This window comes from Dendrobates tinctorius, unplaced genomic scaffold, assembly GCF_039654945.1.
Source record: "Dendrobates tinctorius isolate UK_male_01 unplaced genomic scaffold, ASM3965494v1 ptg000009l, whole genome shotgun sequence".
NCBI lineage: Eukaryota > Metazoa > Chordata > Amphibia > Anura > Dendrobatidae > Dendrobates > Dendrobates tinctorius.
The window spans coordinates 15,127,750-15,146,429 of record NW_027361677.1 but is presented as its reverse complement, the minus strand read 5'-3'; the positions used below and the strand labels follow the sequence as shown (position 1 = coordinate 15,146,429).

The 18,680-nt window shown below is 42.4% G+C and overlaps 1 long non-coding RNA gene across 1 annotated transcript in view; it reads left to right on the top strand.

Moving 5' to 3' along the window:
• LOC141095441 (uncharacterized) overlaps nt 1–18,680 on the top strand; it is a 235,257-nt gene that overhangs the window by 133,997 nt on the left and 82,580 nt on the right. The window contains exon 3 of the long non-coding RNA XR_012233387.1: nt 2,217–2,284. This is a non-coding gene — a long non-coding RNA (uncharacterized lncRNA). The remainder of the gene's footprint in view (nt 1–2,216; nt 2,285–18,680) is intronic.

Sequence of the window (18,680 nt, the reverse complement as noted above, 5' to 3'; positions counted from 1 at the left end):
GGGGGCAAAAGCCCATATTAACCCCCGAGGGCCAGAAAGGAAAAAGGTTTATATAAGAGAGTCCAGACTCTGGCACAGATCCAAACATGGATCGGGACAGTTTTTTTTATTGTTATTTTAAGACCACAACTGGCCTATACTAGTGGACAATCCCTTTAAGCGCACGGAACACCTATGTCTTTATAATTTGGTTTGGAGTTGAACAATTTGTAAAGGTTTTGTTCCAAGGTTCCAAAAATGAGACGACTGATCCGCTCCAGCTGCGCCGATCAGGGTTTTCGAATATATTTTAAAGGCTCGAGGTGGATTTGCCTCAGACGTGAACGCATCAGGTTCCAAATAACCTGAAGCAAAGTCTCACAGCAGCATAAAAAGGCATTGATTTAATCACGCGTTATGGGATCGCAGCGCCGAATATTCGCGATTCATTTCCTTCAGGGCTTACTTAACATATTCCTTCTGCCCAAAGTATATTTATATTAGTTTATCCCTTTGGGGAAAAAGAAAAGAAAAACCTATCTGTGGAAATTCTTTAAAAGAAGGGTATAATTAGGATGTAGTTTACTGATTTTTTTATAAGCAGGTACAAATCTCCCTGGGTAGTCAAGTACAATACCTACAATTCATGTGGATTGGCAATTACCTTGTGTTCACAGCTATCAGAGCCGGCAACAGGTGACCTGACGAATGCTTCATTCATACTGAGCTCACATCAATAATCAGGATTTCTGTCTGGTGTCTGCATTAAACTTAGCTTTCCAAGAGAAGAAACATTTTGGCCTGTCGGTGATCATAGTTGTAGAACCTTACTGACAAATAGAGACAATATAAAGACTTGATATTGACCACTATAGACTTAGACTTAAAGAGAAGCCATCGTCAGAAAATGAGTTATTGTTTAAATCAGGTATTTGTATTGCAGGCATTTTTTTAAAAAAAAAGTCTAAGGCCTGTTTCACACTTGCTTTTTTTTGCAGCGCGTTTTTCCCGCAAAAAAAGCATTGAAAAAACGCATACATAAGCATACAACTGCTGCGTTTTTTTCAAGCATTTTTATGAGCATGCATAAAAAAACGCAGCGTTTTTATGCGTTTGTATGCGTTTTTAGTGCGTTTTTACCGCGTTTGCGTTTTTTCCAACATTAGGTGGCCCCTCACACTAACCCAAACCATGACTTTACTAACCCTAACCCTGACCCTAACCCTAACCCTAACCCTAACCCTGACCCTAACCCTTAACCAAACCATACTTAACCCTAACCCAAACCCTAAACCCTAACTAACCCTAACCCTGACCCTAAACCTAACCCTGACCCTAACCCTAACCCTGACCCTAACCCTAACCCTAACCCTAACCCTGACCCTAACCCTAACCCTTAACCAAACCATACCCTGATCCTAACCCTAACCCTGACCCTAACCCTAACCCTAACCCTGACCCTAACCCTAACCCTGACCCTAACCCTAACCCTAACCCTTAACCAAACCATACCCTGATCCTAACCCTAACCCTAACCCTGACCCTAACCCTAACCCTTAACCAAACCATACCCTGATCCTAACCCTAACCCTAACCCTAACCCTGACCCTAACCCTGACCCTAACCCTAACCCTAACCCTGACCCTAACCCTAACCCTTAACCAAACCATACCCTGATCCTAACCCTAACCCTAACCCTGACCCTAACCCTAACCCTTAACCAAACCATACCCTGATCCTAACCCTAACCCTGACCCTAACCCTAACCCTAAACCCCCTTAACTAACCCTAACTCTAACCCAAACCCCTAAATTCCATTGTCTAAACTAATGGTAAAAAAAAAAACGCATGTGCAAAAAAATGCATACATAAGCATGCCAATGCGCACATATGCTCACCATATAATGGGTGTCTTGCTGTAAAAAACCGCATTGCGCGCGCATGCGTTTTTTTGAGGCAAGCCGGACGCTCAAAAAATGCAACAGGTTGCATTTTGTGCGCCCGAGCGCATACCGCAAAAAAACGCATGCGCGGTAAAACGCGTACAAACGCATGTGTATGCGCACATAAGCGCATCCCATGCAAAGTATAGGAAAAAAAAACGCATGCGCTATTTAGCGCTAAAATACCGCGAAAAAAAACGCAAATGTGAAACCAGCCTAAGTTTATTTTTCTCATATCTTTACTACAAAAAAACAAAATTATTCATTGTGAATTTTTTTTTTTACTTTTTTTAGGTGTCCTGTCACTTTAAGAAGTATTTTCAGCAGGCTCTTTATCAGCAGAGACAGGATTACAATAGCAGGTAAAACTTCTATGCACAGTTGATAAAAAAGGATCAATCAATCAGAATAGGGGATATAAGAGCTCACCTCCTCCTCCTGTACAATGACGGATAACACCTCTATATACAGTAGATAACACAGGATCCACCATTCACAATAGGTGATATCACAGCTCACCTCCTGCCCCTCCTGTTCAATGACTGATAACACCTCTATATACAGTAGATAACACAGAATCCACCATTCACAACAGGTGATATCACAGCTCACCTCCTGCCCCTCCTGTACAATGATGGAGAACACCTCTATATACAGTAGATAACACAGGATCCACCATTCACTATAGGTGATAACACAGCTCACCTCCTGCCCTTCCTGTACAATGACTGATAACACCTCTATATAAAGTAGATAACACAGGATGCACCATTCACAATAGGTGATGTCACAGCTCACCTCCTCCTCCTCTCTTACAACTGACCAATAACTGACTGATCTTTTTCCAAGTACCCTATTAGCTCATACTGACAGCATAGAGAGGGAATCAACGTCTCAAGGCACCCCCTATTAGTTAGTACAGATAACCACTAGCTTCCTCGTTGGAGGACTTAACATGACCATATATTATATAGTTGACCAATTACCGATACCGTGATGAGTTTTTGGCGATTTTTTATGCTGTGTATTTTCAAAAAAATGCAAGCAATCCATTTTACTTAATGGGTGCAGAGATGGCCCTGAAAATCTGCAACATCATAAACTAAAACACAAACAAAAAGCACAGAATAACAAATGTGCAGTAATACCTTGCAGTAAGACATATGACAGTAGTCAGCAAGTGCTGATAAAAGGTAATAACAAATACAGGGTATTTCTTAAAATTTTCATAATTTTACTAGTGGTTCAGCCGCTCAATCCTTGTTCACATTCACGTCACTTGGCAAGTGAAAAGGTTTTAAATACTAGAGTAGGGACTGTCCCACAAGGGTTGCCGTGACGTGGCGGGATGGCTTGTATATTATTTTGATCAAAATGATGTTTACTAAATACCCTTATTATTAATATTACCTTTATGCATTATTTGCAGTTTATTTTTTACTTTTTATTTAAGGATATTTGTGTTTTTTGCTTTCTGTTTTCTCTGGTTAATGGTCATGTGTTAATATGCACTTACATTTTGCATACACATTAACTTACTTTTCTCAGTTCAGATTCGTTTTTTATTCATTTCATTGTGCATTCAGTGCATATATGGGTGTGACCGCCCTCTTTCTGAGCTGGGAAAACCATCCTGTCTGGCCTAAGCTTTTACTAGTGGTTCAGCCACTTGATCCTTGTTCACACTGACGTCACTTGGCAAGTGAAAAGGTTTTAAATACTAGAGTAGGGACTTTACCACAAGGGTTGCCGTGACGTGGCGGGATGGCTTGTACATTATTTTGATCAAAATTATGTTTACTAAATACCCTTATTATTAATATTATCTTTATGCATTATTTGCAGATTATTTTTTACTTCTTAGTTCAGGATATTTGTGTTTTTTGCTTTCCGTTTTCTCTAATTAGCAAAGCCACTAAAGAAGACTTAAAGTCTCCAAAAAAATTTGATTTAAACAGCAGACAAAAAGGCAGCACCACTTACCTGCCAAATTCTTGGAACAAATGCACTATAAGGTGCAGCCAGCCCATAAAGCAAGATGTTAGCAACACAGGTGCAAAATACCAGATTAACAGCTACTCTCCACCTACCCATTCCTGGAGGGGGTGACTGCCCAGTATACAAATGCCCCCTATAGTGCATTTGTTCCAAGATCTGGGCAGGTAAGTGTTGCTGCCTTTTTGTTTGCTGATATGTTGATTACATATTGTCCAGGCCAGCTAGTTTGTTGTTAATCTCATTACACTTTCCACTTGACCTCTGTATAATGGCTTGGAGGACAACAGTTGTGAGCTATACAAGTGGGATATGCTTCTAACAAAATGCATCCAGACAGCCAAGAGATCCACAGATTCAAAGAAACAGAGACACTTTTCAAAACCACAGCCAGGAACACTTTATAGGATACAGGATAGCTGCTAGATCATGGCTCCATCACGAGGGACACAGATTTGACATTCTGCAGGATACCAACTTAGAGTACCACTGTTTCGGCTGAAAGAATACAGATCTGCTCCAATGACCATCACTGTACCATGGATACGTTTGGGGTAGTCAGGGTTTGGACTCAACAGTCACCTGAGCCCCATGGATAAGTTTGGGGAAGCTAGGCTTGGGACCACCTAGTCACCTAGCTCCATGGATGTGTTCCGAGAAGCCAGGTTGTGACCCTCCGGTCAACTGGCCTTATACCTCAATGGACTGTCAGTTTCCTAAGCTTGACATTACCTCCTCTCTGGGCATGTCACAGGTGGGGATAATCGGCCCTAGAAGCTCTGAAGTCACAGCTGCTGTTATTTCGGGGAGTCAGCGGAAGGTTGAGACTCTGTAATTTGCACCATCTTGGGTATTCTGCTGGGACTGTTCTATATGCTATTGTTTGCTGGTGGTTCAATATATTATTGCCACACTGTTTTACTCTCACCCTGTGTTGTCTGAGTAGTAATATGCCCATGGTAAAAGGAGAGCGGGTGTTCGGTGGGATGAATCCTGGTCCATGCGGTTTTGGCTAGCGGACAGACACCCGATAACCCCCCATCCCGTGTATCCACACAAAGCTTTTGCAGATAGTAAAATCCAAAGAAGCTTATTATTTTCATCTGAACCTTCTTCCATCACCAGTCCTGGCACTACTGTTGTGTCTTCTGGTTGTACTGGTGGTTTTTCATTATGCTCCACTGGTGGCCAACCGGTTGAACTTCCGATAGAGGCTGCTGATGGATGCCACATCTACATGGATGGGGAGGATAGTGTTTCAATATGGTTCATAGAGGATGTTTCATAAATATCTATGGTAGGATATCACGTTTCTTATTAACCTGGGTATTTTTGTCATGGTCCACCTGATAAACACGATGAATATTCCTCCTGGGATTTGTTCTTTTGGCTCTTTTTGGCCTCAGTGTTGCAGACAATTATCCAGACAAAAAAAGAAAGATGAGCTTCAAGCTTCAATTTCAATCTGAAACCCTATTACCATCTTATTAATGAGGTGCTGCTCCGAAATGACAGTGGTGGTTAGTATCATTCAAGGTGTTCTGGCTCTCAGCGTTGACCTTCATTACTTTACTTTGTCTCCATTGCCTCTATCGGAGATTAATAAACTGCATATGGTTGTGATAGAATGTGAAATTTCCTGTCGGTGCTGGGCACCGTCGAAAAAAAAAAAAGTGGCTGCAATTTGAGTCACTAGAAAATGCTTTCATACAGTTTTTCTTATTACAGAATTGGAATTGCACTAAATTGTTTCTGTATTAAACTAATAACTGTACGAGCACTTTGTAAAGAGAAGGACTTTTCGGTGGATATTACTTTTAGCAATCCACAATTATCTCGGAGGGGAATATATTCTAGATCAAACACAATTTATCATTGTTTTAAAGCTTTTTGTTTAATTTTATTTTTTTTTTAAATAATTAAAATTTTTTTGGGAAATTTATGATTTTATCCACCAATATGGCAAATGCAAAAACCGGAAGACACAGATGCTAATTGCCCTAAATTAGTGTAAAAAATACTTTCCTGACTCCATATGTGACAAATAGGAAATTCTTCGTTTGATAATAGTAACATTTATGGAGAAGTCACGCTGTTTTTTTGACAGATAGGTCTTTTACCTTTTTGAAATTTTACTAAAGGGAATTTATTATTAAAAATGACGTTTTGTTTAAATCAAGTTTTAGTGTTACATGTATTTAAAAGAAAGAAAAAATAATTATGTCCGATGTGTTTTTTTTTTAAATGTTTTTTCAATGCTCACATTGAACACTAGAGATATCTTAGTGTGAGACGTCAAGCTCCCGTCACTGCATAAGGAGAATCCCAAACCATGTCCTCTGCGGTCTCCCATCCTTCTTCAGTCGCAGAGGTTCCTGCTCAACAGAGATGTCGGTCCCAACGTTTTGCTCAAGCTAATGCTATGCATCTGGTTGCTGCTGTCGCCCCAGGTTCAGCTATGGCATCCAGCATTAGTCAGCGGCGAGCAGACGCTCCTGGGACTAAGTCCTGCTTTTCTCCATCTGAGCATGCCAGTGAGACGACCACTCATTGGTGGTTGGAGGTCACATGCTCAGGTCCTCAAGCAGCTTGGATTGGGCCATCAAGAAGGTCCCAAAAGGCTGCGGTTATAAAAGGATCGCAGGGCTGCACGGCCGTGCGCTAGTATAGACCATGTGGAGTGAGTGTTGTATGCACGTATGAATGTCTCTGGTGAATGACTCATTATGAAACCCCTACCCTTGGTACGCATGTGTTGATCAGCCTTGCCAGGTAGTGCCTAGGCTGATAGTGCAGGTAGGAGGCAGAGTCAGGGCTTAGCTTCAGCACCAAGTAGTGGCTTGCCTGTACACCACTGTGTACATGGTCTGCCCTCCACAGTAGCCAGCATCTATTAGTGGTGTTCACAGGTGCGACGCCGTCCGCCTAGTGGGTCTAGAGAGGCTCTTACCCCGCATCGTTGAGGCAGAGTCTTGTGACCGTACACTAGCGCTGACTCAGCTATGCCCTGTGACAGTCAGCAGGGTACGGCATCTGTGAAGCAACAGAGTCCTTCACTACTACATACTGGGTGGCGTTTAACCCACGTGTGTCCAATGCGATACTGCCATTTAGTGTCCACCATTACCGAGCAGCAGTTAACATCTCTGCATGGTGGACCCCGGGCTGTGAACACACCTTACCACCATCTTTATAATTTTTGGTGTGTTCTACCAGCCATAACACTTAGACTCTTACTTCCTGTCCTATGAGTAAGAGTTTTCAGCATTCTCATTATCATCAGAGGATTGAGATGACAGGTGATAACACAGGATCCACCAATCAGAATAGCTGACCCTGCTCCCCTTCCCTTCACAATAAGTCTTGCACTCGCTCATGAGATGCTTTGAATGAAACATATGTTAAGAGTCAGTCTACTGCTGCTTAGGTCCATATGAATTTCCTGAAACAACAGGAATATAGAGTTTAAAATAGTGGCTGGTGAAAATTGCAAGATTTCTAAGTTTTATTTTAAGTACAGATTGTGAAATGGAAAAAAAATCACCCAAAAATGCATTTAGTAAAAAAACTATTTACATTAGTAATTTTCTATTACTGTTAAGTTACCGCACAGGGGGAATTTCAAGCCATGTCCTCTTCAGCCGCAGAGGTTCCTGCTCAGCAGAGACGTTGGTCCCAGCGTCTTGCTCAGGCTAATGCTATGTGTCTGGTTGCTGCTGCTGCCGCCCCAGGTTCAGCTATAGCATTCAGCATTAGTCAGCGGCGAGCAGACGCTCCTGGGACTAAGTCCTGCTTTTCCTCATCTGAGCATGCCCGGGAGACGACCGCTCATTGGTGGTTGGAGGTCACATGCTCAGGTCCTCAAGCAGCTTGGATTGGGCCATCAGGAAGGTCCTGGAAGGCTGCGGTTATAAAAGGATCACATGGCCACACAGTAGTATAGACCATGTGGAGTGAGTGTTGTATGCACGTATGAATGTCTCTGGTGACTGACTCATTATGAAACCCCTACCCCTGGTACTCATGTGTTGTTCAGCCTTGCCAGGTAGTGCCTAGGCTGATAGTGCAGGTAGGAGGCAGAGTCAGGGACTAGCTTCAGTGCCAAGTTGTGGCTTTGCCTGTATGCCACTGAGCACTTGGTTTGCACTCCACAGTAGCCAGCGTCTATTTGTGGCATTCACAAGTGCGACGCCGTGCGCCTAGTGGGTCTAGAGAGGCTCTTACCCTGCGTCCTTGGGGCAGAGTCTTGTGACCGTACACTAGCGCTGACTCAGCTGTACCCTGTGACAGTCAACAGGGTACAGCATTTGTGTTACACGGTACCGTGGCTCTGTGAAGCAACAGAGCCCGTCGCTACTACATACGGGGTGGCGTTTAATCCACCTGTGTCCAGTGCAATACCGCCATTTAGTGTCCATCATTACCAAGCAGCAGTTAACATCTCAGCACGGTGGACCCCGGGCTGTGAACGCACCTTATTACCATCTCTCTTTTATTTGGTGCATTCTGTCAGCCCTAACAATTACACATTCACTTTAAGGACGTTAGTTGCGCCCCATACAAACAGTACATTATTGCAGCAAGCTAACAGATCTTAGGCTGCAATTCACATCCCTTCCACTCTGTGGTAGCACATAGACACATATATTATAAACATCTCCCAGCAGAGTAAAAATCCTATATATTTATACATTATATTTTGTTATCTCTTTAAATTGGTAATTTTGCCACACTAATTTAGAAAATAGTGAGTCACAAGGAAGGACATATCGAAATTAATTCTCATTCCGGGCATCCAGATTTCAAAGATTTATAATGGGTTGAATAGTGACTTAGGAGGTAGCTACCTAACGGTGGTAGTATTTGCTTCTATTTTGCATATGTTGCTGATAGACCTCCTGCCTTTCTCTAAGGCAGGGGTGTGGAACCTCAGGCCCGCCGGCCATTTACAGCCGTCGACATTTTATACTGCAGATTCCCAGGGACCGCAGTGCTTGGACGGGCAGCTATATTTTGACAGCCATTGACCCGTTAATTTCTTCTTGATCTTTGAGCACACGCACACAATGTTCACTAATGAACCCTGAGGCGCGAGAAATGAAAGATAACGTTCTGGCACCAGTGACAGAATCAGGAAGTTCTTTGTAGGCAGAGTTAGAGTGCAATTTGTACGTCCCCCGAGGGACGGTATAAATATCCAAATGGCCCTTGAAAGAAAAAAAGTGTAATATGGATGCAAGTTTTATTTTTAAAGGGAAGCTGTGATGTTAGAAAAAGCTATGAATCTGCAGTTGTTGGGTTAATATGCAGGTTAATAGCGTTCTAATCCTTCCCGGCATCGGCACTTAGACCCATGCCACTGCTGGGAGGAAATGAACTTTATTCTTCTCGGTAGTGTTCCGGTTTCAGTCTAGGGAGGGATGCTGTCGTGGCTTCAGTCACCACTCTGTATAGAGAACAGCTGGTCAACCAGTGCTAGGGACGGGGTTACAGCCGCCTCTCACTATACTTTAACTTTTTGACAGTTAGAGTGATCAATGAGTGGAACAAGCTGCCACGAGAAGTGGTGAGTTCTCCTTCAATGGAAGTCTTCAAACAGAGGCTGGACAGACATCTGACTGGGATGATTTAGCGAATCCTGCTTTGAGCAGGGGGTTGGACCAAATGGCCCAGGAGGTCCCTTCCAACTCTACGATTCTATGATTCTATGATTCTATGATATACACTGAATGGTGACTGAACCCTTGCCGGCACCGCCTCTATGACTGAATCACAAATGCTACCAGGAGGAATAAAGTTCACTCTCACCTGGCAGCAAGGATCTAGGTGCTGGAGCCGAGCAGATTCAGGTAAAGTGTTTGCTTACATAACAGGTTCTCATTACAAGGTAATTTTAAAGAGTGTCATATTATATTTTTCCTGAACAGCATTGCATGGCCTATAAGTCTCCTTACAAGTCTCAGGCATGTCACACTCCACAAAGCGAGACATTAACCCTTAGACCCCAGTTAGACTCCCATCATACAGCCAAATCCGATCTCTTGCTTTGCACTGATCAGGGACAACTCCCTGAAACACAAGTCTGTAAGCAGAGATTCTGTTTTGTCTTTTCTACGAAAGCATGTGGCAAGGGTCACTAAATAGTCAGTATTGAATCATAGAATTACAGAATGTTAAAGTTGGAAGGGACCTCCAAGGTCATTGTGTCCAACCCCCTGCTCAATGCTAAACCATCTCAGACAGATGTCTGTCCAGGCTCTGTTTGAAGACTTCCATTGAAGGAGAACTCACTATTCTATAGGGACTAGGTTTGGCTACACCAGAGGACAATCAAATAGATGTTACCTCACTTGGAACTGGGCATGAAAGGAGTTTCAGGTCACCATTAGCTGCAGGGTTGTGGAAAAATGCCTTAGTGGAGGTTTTGTAGGTACCGAGAGAATGCTACAAAAGGTGAAATCGAAAAATTGTGTGCAACCATCTTAAAAAATATATTATAGGCCACTAGTATATGCTTTTTTTACTCGAGATCAGGGCCGGCCCAAACGTATAGGCGAACTAGGCGGCCGCCTAGGGCGCCGACCCAAAGGGGGCGCCAGAGAAAAAATAGAAAAATTATAAAAAATCTTTTCAAAAGGCAAAAAGTTTTAGGGATGGAAAGAAAAGTGTACATATTTAAGGGCAAATATGACGCAAGAGAGGTTGGTTGGGCTGGCAACAATTTCGATAGAATCTGAAGTTGCTAAACAAATTAATCTCGGTGACTTAGTGTCATCCTTTTCAGAAAAAAGGCAAGGAAACAAAAATTTTAATTACCTATGGTCGTTTTTGTTTTGTGTTATTGATTACTTTGTATATATTTGTCCTATACAACTTCTCAGAAGATTAAAGAGTTAGGAGAGAGTTAATTAATCATTGTTGTAGTGGTTTATTTTGCTCCTAAATTTATATCCCAAGTTTTCATCTACTGCCAAGAATAGTAGGGGCGCAACAAAATAGTTTTGCCTAGGGCGCCGTAATCTCTCGGGCCGGCCCTGCTCGAGATGTATTTTTTTATTTTCTGCTGATACATTTACAATCATATCCATATCCATTAAAGTAGAACATAAGACACTGTGTAGCACAGGGATAAATATATATCAGGTTGGGTTTCGGAATAGGAGTTGATGTCTTGCTGCTCTAATAAACATGAATCTAGAGCAGCGTTACGTCACCATCGCAGGTGACAGCGACTACATGGATTTGCTGTAGGCAGCCTTGACAAGAATGACATTGCCTGAAGCCCCTGACCTGCAAACTTCATGGTGTACGTCTTTTCAGCACGAAGATATAAAATATCGAAATATCTATAGAAGCAAGAAAAAAATTGAGTTGACCTCCATCCACCGGAGGCTTTTCGAAGCTTTCTAAATGACTGATGCAAATGTGAATCCAGGTGACGTTCTCTGAAACGTCATGTAGAATGGAAAACTAGCAATCCACCAAACTGAAGCTCAAACTCCGAATATATTTAATCCTCAATAAAATAGCAAAGATGAGTTAACGCAATCCACGAAGCATGGAATCTGTGTTGCAAACCTTTGTGGCCTCTTAATCATGGTTGGAAATGCGTCAACTCCTTGTTTTGTGAGTTGCTTTTGCTCATCAGTGTGATTTTTATTGAGCCTGAAAGGGAACCTGACAGCTGATACATGCTTCCCGGTCCACGGGCAGCATGTATCAGCAACTGGCCGCCTTATTATTTAACTCTAATTTTTTTTAACTCTTAAACAGTGTTTCAGAAAAAACATAGTTTGACAGGACCAAAGAGACTAGTCGGACAAGTGGGTCCCTGGTAGCTTCTTACAACTCACTGCCGAGGAACGATAGGTATCACTATTAAGACCCCTTTGCATTTAGCGATGCACCAGCGATCCCGACAATGATACGACCCGGTCAGGATCGCTGGTGCATCGCTAAATGGTCGCTAGTGAGCTGCCAAACAGGCAGATCTCACAGCTATGCAGCAGCGATACCGCGGTCGCTACATACCTATCAGACGCGGCGATCCTGACATCCTCCCGTCCGCATCCACACGTCGCTCGTCGGTGCCAGCAGGAAGTGCCCGACGAGAAATGGAGCTGCACGATCTCGCGCGAACAGCGACAGACAGCGGGGGAGCCGGTCGGAGGTAAGTATCACACATAGCGATATCGCTGCTGCATCACAAAATCGGTGACGCTTTAGCGATATCACCATGTGTAAAGGCCCCTTAAGACAGATGGGAGACCCGTGACCCTGGGGGAGTGAGCAAGGATGAGCTGCCAAGGACTCACCCGTCCAACTAGTTTTTTATGCAATTTGGTCTCCAGAAGCTCTTAAACTATGTTTGATTTCCTGACCCCATTAATGGTTCTGATGATGGTATAGATGCTTACTACTCTAGAGAAGCTTAGTAGGAGGTAATAGTAATAAGAATGGAAAAGGATTGCCAATATAATAATTCTTTGGTCCATGTCCTACTAGAACATCTTTATCCAACGTGAAGTTTTGGGAAAACATTTACAAGATCAGTTCAAAACTTTATGGGAATTGTCCAGTGATAGGAAGTTATCACCTATCCATGGCATGGCACCAACATTGATTGGCAAAATAGGGCACTTTTATTGTAAGATAGACAACATACCAGTCTCTCTAATTTTTGCAATGGGGATAAATGTCCTGTCTTAGATAACAATTCCCTGTTCATTCTAGTGTTCCATTAGGGTATCAATGTTAAATTCTCTTCTGATCAGTTAATTGAAGGGGTATTCAAATTTCATGCATTTGTGACTTATCCACAGGATGTATAGTAGTATATGGATAGACGAGGATCCCACCTATGAGAGCTGTAAAAAATGCTAAACTGGGAAGCCCAGGACCTACCATTATTTGGAATATGGGTTCTACCATTCAGCTGCGTGCAAATATTTCAATATCCTCATTCACAAATGTGCCTATGCCTCTCTAAAATATGGAGAAATGTTACCTCCAGGATCCTGGTAAGACGCCTATCACCCAGCCAAACCAGATCTCACACTTTGCTCTGATGAGGAACAGTACCACGAAACACAGCGTCTGCAAATTGAGAGTTTGGTTTTGGCTTTTATTCAATATCATGCGACAAGGTTTGTTAGAGGGTCAATATTGACTTTTAGGATTGCTACTTCCTATAGGTGGCACAAAAGTTCTAGACCTCTTCCTCTCTGAAGAGACAATTTGCATATTTCCCAGAGGACAATTGCAAGGCTTAAAAGTCTCATTACCTTGGCATAGCAGACTTGACATGTCACTCTCCTCAAGGAAAAGCGTTACTCCTTGGATTTCGGTCAGATGCCTCTCACCCAAACTAGATCTCACACTTTGCACTGATGAGGGAGAAGAACCCCGAAACACAGTGTCTGCAAAATTTTTGTTTTGGCTTTTATCCGGAGTCATGTGACAATGCTCTTTAGAGGGTCAATATTGACTTTTAGGATTGCTGCTTCCAGTAGTTGGCACTAGAGTTATAGCCCTCTTCCTCTTTGAAGAGACAATATATTCTATAAAATAATAAACTGGGTAGTTTGTTAAATGAACATACATCATGCGTACTGTGTGAGCGATGAGTGGACCCATGGAAGGTCGGGTTCAACAAAACTTTAGTCTAAAGTATGGTCTAAGTACCAGAACTGTACCCAAACTTTAACCTGAATATGAACCCCATAGAAATAAATGGGAACTCGAACTTCAGAGCTGTAAAATGGTTGCAGAAAGGGCTAGGGAGCTGCAAAAGGAAGCAGAGTCCCCCATAGAGTCTCACAATCTCCTTCCCGAAATCCCAAACTGTAAAATGGACTTCCAGGAGAAGTCTATGTTTGGAATTCAGTTTTGGTCCACTCATCCCTAACAGTGACAGCTACTGTTCTTATAGGAATGAGGGAGATGAATCCCTGCAAAGAGCCAACCTGGAGATTCACCTGTCCTCTATGGGCCAGTCCGAGCCTGCCTGTACCTATATAGAGAATGAAACCACCACCACAAATAGAGAGTTGTAGTTCTCTACATTTATCTTTACGGAACCCACATACTTTGGTTATGCCATAAATGTTATGATGGGAATACCCCTTTAAGGCTTTTGCTGGGGAAATTTCATAACTTATAGCCATAGAACTTATTTTTCAAATCACTAGGAGTTTCCTGTGTCTAGATCTTACTTGTAATGAACTATTGGCCCCTTGTGTTCTTTTGATTTTCTCTAAGAATGTCCACCTAAGTTAACAAGCGATTTTTGTTTGCTCAGATCCATCTCCCGGATTCAACTTCCAAATGAGTAGGGAGTGAGTTCTCATTTTGTACACATGCTAAGTAACAATCAGTACACAAGAAGGAACGTCTCACTTTTGGTGGGACCCTTCCTCGTTAGTAAAGTCATCAATATGGACCATAGTCACAAGGATGAAAAAGCTTAACCTCTTTGTCCACATAGGATGGTATGATACAGGAGCCTGAAGGGAGCACCATTTGGAGTTTTATCCGGAAGCCCACTATGTACATTCATTTAAAAAAAAAATATATATATATATATATATATTGAACTAAAAATTTTGAGCATTTGCCCTCCCCCCCAAAAAAAAGCAAAGAAAAAAGATCTAAAAAATTCACCAATATTGAATCAGAGATTGTTCCGAAGCTTTATGCTGCCCTCTATGTACGGACAAAATATAATTTATGTCTAAGTCAGTAAAATACCACTTAACAAGTCAATCTGTGGCGGTATGATACCTTGTAAAATCTTTATGCCTCATATATTTCACGGCCGAGTAGTAAAGTGTTATCTGTGCAGTCTCTTTGTCATATATGATATCCGTTCAACCAATTCATTTATCACTTCTGTGTTTCAAGGTTCGGAGAAGATGAATCCTTTTTATAGATTTGTTTAATTATTTGATACAATGTATTTCATCATGGGAATTGCATTTTAGCTAATTAGCAGTAGAAACAAAAAAAAAAACCCTAGAAAAATCTAAAATAATCAAATGGATGTCTTTACTGCTTATTTTTGTTGGCCTAGAATTTATTGTATTCAATGTTATAGAATGGTTTCTGCACTGTGGATTTTTCAATTTATATAGAAAATGGAAAATATATGCCAGAAGCCGCCTTCACGTGTGGCAAGACTATTCCCACGTGAAACAGTTATCGTTATAAAAAATAAATAATAATAAAAAATACAAAACATGTTACCTAAAAGTGTTGAGGTGGTTGATATGCATATTAGATTAATGTTAAGTTATTTACCCATTTTCTTGATTGGTTAAGGGGTAACGATTCTCCTTGTGGAGTTAGACATGCCTTAGATGCCTGTGTAAGGAGACTTATAGGCCATGTATTGCTCCTTTGGGAAACTAAGTATTCAAATCTAGCGTCATCTATTGGAAGCAGCAATCGTAAAAGTCAATATCAATTATTTAGTAAGCCTTGATTTGTCTCTTCCTCTCTGAAGAGACAAATTACATATTTAATTTCCCAGAGGAGCATTGTATGGCCTAAATGTCTTCTTACACTGGCATGTCACTCTCCACAAGATTACTTTGCAAATTGCCTCTTCAGAGAGGAAGAGGATTGGAACTCTACAGTGCCACCTAAAACATATAATCATCCTCAAGAGAATACAATCCTGTTGTGAGTTCATTTTCCCCTTCGTCACTGAGGTCTGGTGAACTCCCTATTCTGGTAAAGGAAGGTAATGAGCCTGATTATCAGGCACCTGAGTCTAATGAGGATGACTGGCTGAGTGGAGTCACGGACTGGATATAAGGCTGCCGATGCCCTTCTGCCCTGCGGGTGATTTCTCTGTGGACTTCTAGGACACCAGTCTGATTCCTGCTCCCCTAAAGCTAAGTTTTTTGCTTTGCCTGTTGCATTTGCGTTTTGTTTTTGTTTTCCTTGCTTTTCTGGATTCTGCCATTCCCTGCTGGGGTGAGCTGAATCTCCTTTTGCCTGTTGCTCTGTCTTCAGAATATTCCTGAGTACTGACATAGCTTTTTGAAGCCTAGCGTCTTCAGGGCCTTTTTCACTGTCAGTCTGTTGGCTCTAATTTTCATAGGGTTTTTCACGGATTGCAGACAGCAGCCTTCCTGTCCTTTCTTATGTAGTTAGCTTGGGCCCCGTCTTTGCTCAGTCTATCTTTCTGTCTGTGTTAGTGTTTTCATCTTGCTTCACCGTCATTATATGTTGGGGGCTGCCTATTGCTTTGGGGTCTGCTCTGGGGCAGTTTAGATTTCCCATTTCTTTCTTTAGGCCTATTTAATTCTCCGGCTGTGATCGAGGGGTCTAGGGCATTGTAGGAACCCCCCATGGCTACTGCTAGTTGTGTTGATAAGTTCAGGGGTCTGCAATCTGATAGCTGCCAACTTCCCTGGTTTTCTGGACTTAGCTAGCATTTCTGTTTTTGCCTCCTACGGTGACTCAATCATAACAGAATCACCCGCCATACCGCAGATCCTAGGGTACTCAATAGCAGGAAAGAATTGTGTTTAAAAAAAAAAAGGTGTTTGTATATTCTTTCCTCTATATCTCTGAGGCCGTAAGGGGAATTTTTTTTTTTTTCTCTCTCAATGGAGATAAAGCAATTGTCTGATTGTGTGGAGCAGCTCACTGAGGAAGTGCGGGGAATTTCCGCCTACCTTGCTCGTTCGCATGCTGTTGAACCAAAGATCCCTACACCTGATGTATTTTTTGGGGATCGATCTAAATTTTTGAGTTTCAAAGATAATTGTAAATTATTTTTTGCCTTGAAGCCTAACTCGTCAGGGAGCTCCGCACAGCAGGTTAAAATTGTCATCTCTTTGCTGCGTGGAGATCCCCAGGATTGGGCGTTTTCTTTGAAACAAGATGATCCTATTCTGACTAATGTGAACGCATTCTTTCAAGCTTTGGGGTTGTTGTATGACGAACCTAATGCTATTGATCAGGCTGAAAAGACCCTGTTGGCATTGAACCAGGGTCGAGATTCTGCAGAGTTGTACTGTCAAAAGTTCCGAAAGTGGGCGGTCCTTACTACCTGGAATGATAATGCCTTGGCTGCTCTCTTTCGGAAGGGTTTGTCAGAAGCCGTAAAAGATACTATGGTGGCATTTCCTGTTCCCTCTAGTCTGGACGATTCTATGTCATTAGCCATTCAGGTTGATCGGCGCTTACGTGAACGCAGGATTGCACGAGAGGTGTTGCCACCGGTTGAACAGACGTCTGAACCTATGCAATGTGATAGAGCTTTGTCTAAGGCGCAACGTCAGGAGTTCAGAAGACGTAATAAGCTGTGTTTTTTCTGTGGAGATGCCTCGCATATTATTTCTGTTTGTCCTAAACGAGAGAAACGCTTTGCACACACGTTTTCTGTTGGTGGTGTTCAACCTAAGTTTCTTCTGGCAATTACTCTGATCTGCTCCCTGTCCACATTTTCCGCCAAGACTTTTGTGGATTCGGGAGCAGCGCTAAACCTAATGGACTTGGATTTTGCTAAACGTTGTGGATTTCCGATGACACCTCTGCGGACGCCTATCCCTTTGAGGGGGATTGATGCTACTCCTTTGGCTAAAAATAAACCTCAGTTTTGGACCCAGGTGGTCATGCGGGTCACCCCAGACCATCAAGAAAATTGCAGATTTTTGGTATTGCATGGTCTGCATGATGCCGTTGTTCTGGGGTTTCCCTGGTTGCAAATTCATAATCCAGTGTTGGATTGGAAATCTGTGTCTGTGGTGAGTTGGGGTTGTCGGTGTGCCTTTAGTGAGGCTCCGGTTTTTTCCACCTCTCCTCAGTCGCATGATGTTCCTGACTATTTGGCGGACTTTTATGATGTATTTAGTGAGAATGAGTCTGCGTCCTTGCCTCCTCATAGGAGTTATGACTGTGCAATTGAACAAAGCCCGGGGTGTAAATTTCCCAAGGGTCGGCTCTTCAATTTATCTGTACCCGAGCACGAGGCTATGCGGTCCTATATTAAGGAGGCGTTGGAGAAGGGTCATATTAGACCATCCTCTTCACCCTTAGGTGCCGGTTTTTTTTTTGTGGCCAAAAAGGATGGTTCTTTAAGGCCTTGTATTGATTATCGTGCCCTCAATAAAATTACTATTAAATATCAGTATCCGTTACCCCTGATTTCGGATCTATTCTCTAGAGTTAGAGGTGCTTGCTGGTTTACCAAGCTTGACCTCAGGGGGGCGTATAATCTTATCCGCATTAAGCAGGGGGATGAGCGGAAGACGGCATTTAATACTCCGGAGGGACATTTTGAGTACCTGGTGATGCCTTTTGGGCTCACTAATGCCCCTTCTGTCTTCCAGTGCTTAACGAACGATATTTTCCGAGACTTTGTAGATAAATTTTTGATTATCTATCTGGATGATATTTTGATTTTCTCCAAGGATTGGGATTCTCATGTGGAACATATTCGGACTGTGTTCCGGATCTTGAGGGAGAATTCCCTGTATGTCAAAGGATCAAAATGCCTTTTTGGAGTACAGAGGATTTCATTTTTGGGATTTATTTTGTCTCCGTCAACTATTGAAATGGACCCGGCCAAGGTACAGGTCATTTATGATTAGGTTCAGCCCACTTCTTTGAAGGCCCTCCAGAAGTTTTTGGGTTTTGCTAATTTTTATCGGAAATTTATAGCGAAATTTTCTAGTATTGCCAAGCCATTGACTGATCTGACTAAGAAGGGTGCTGATGTGTTGAATTGGTCTCCGGAGGCTGTTTCTT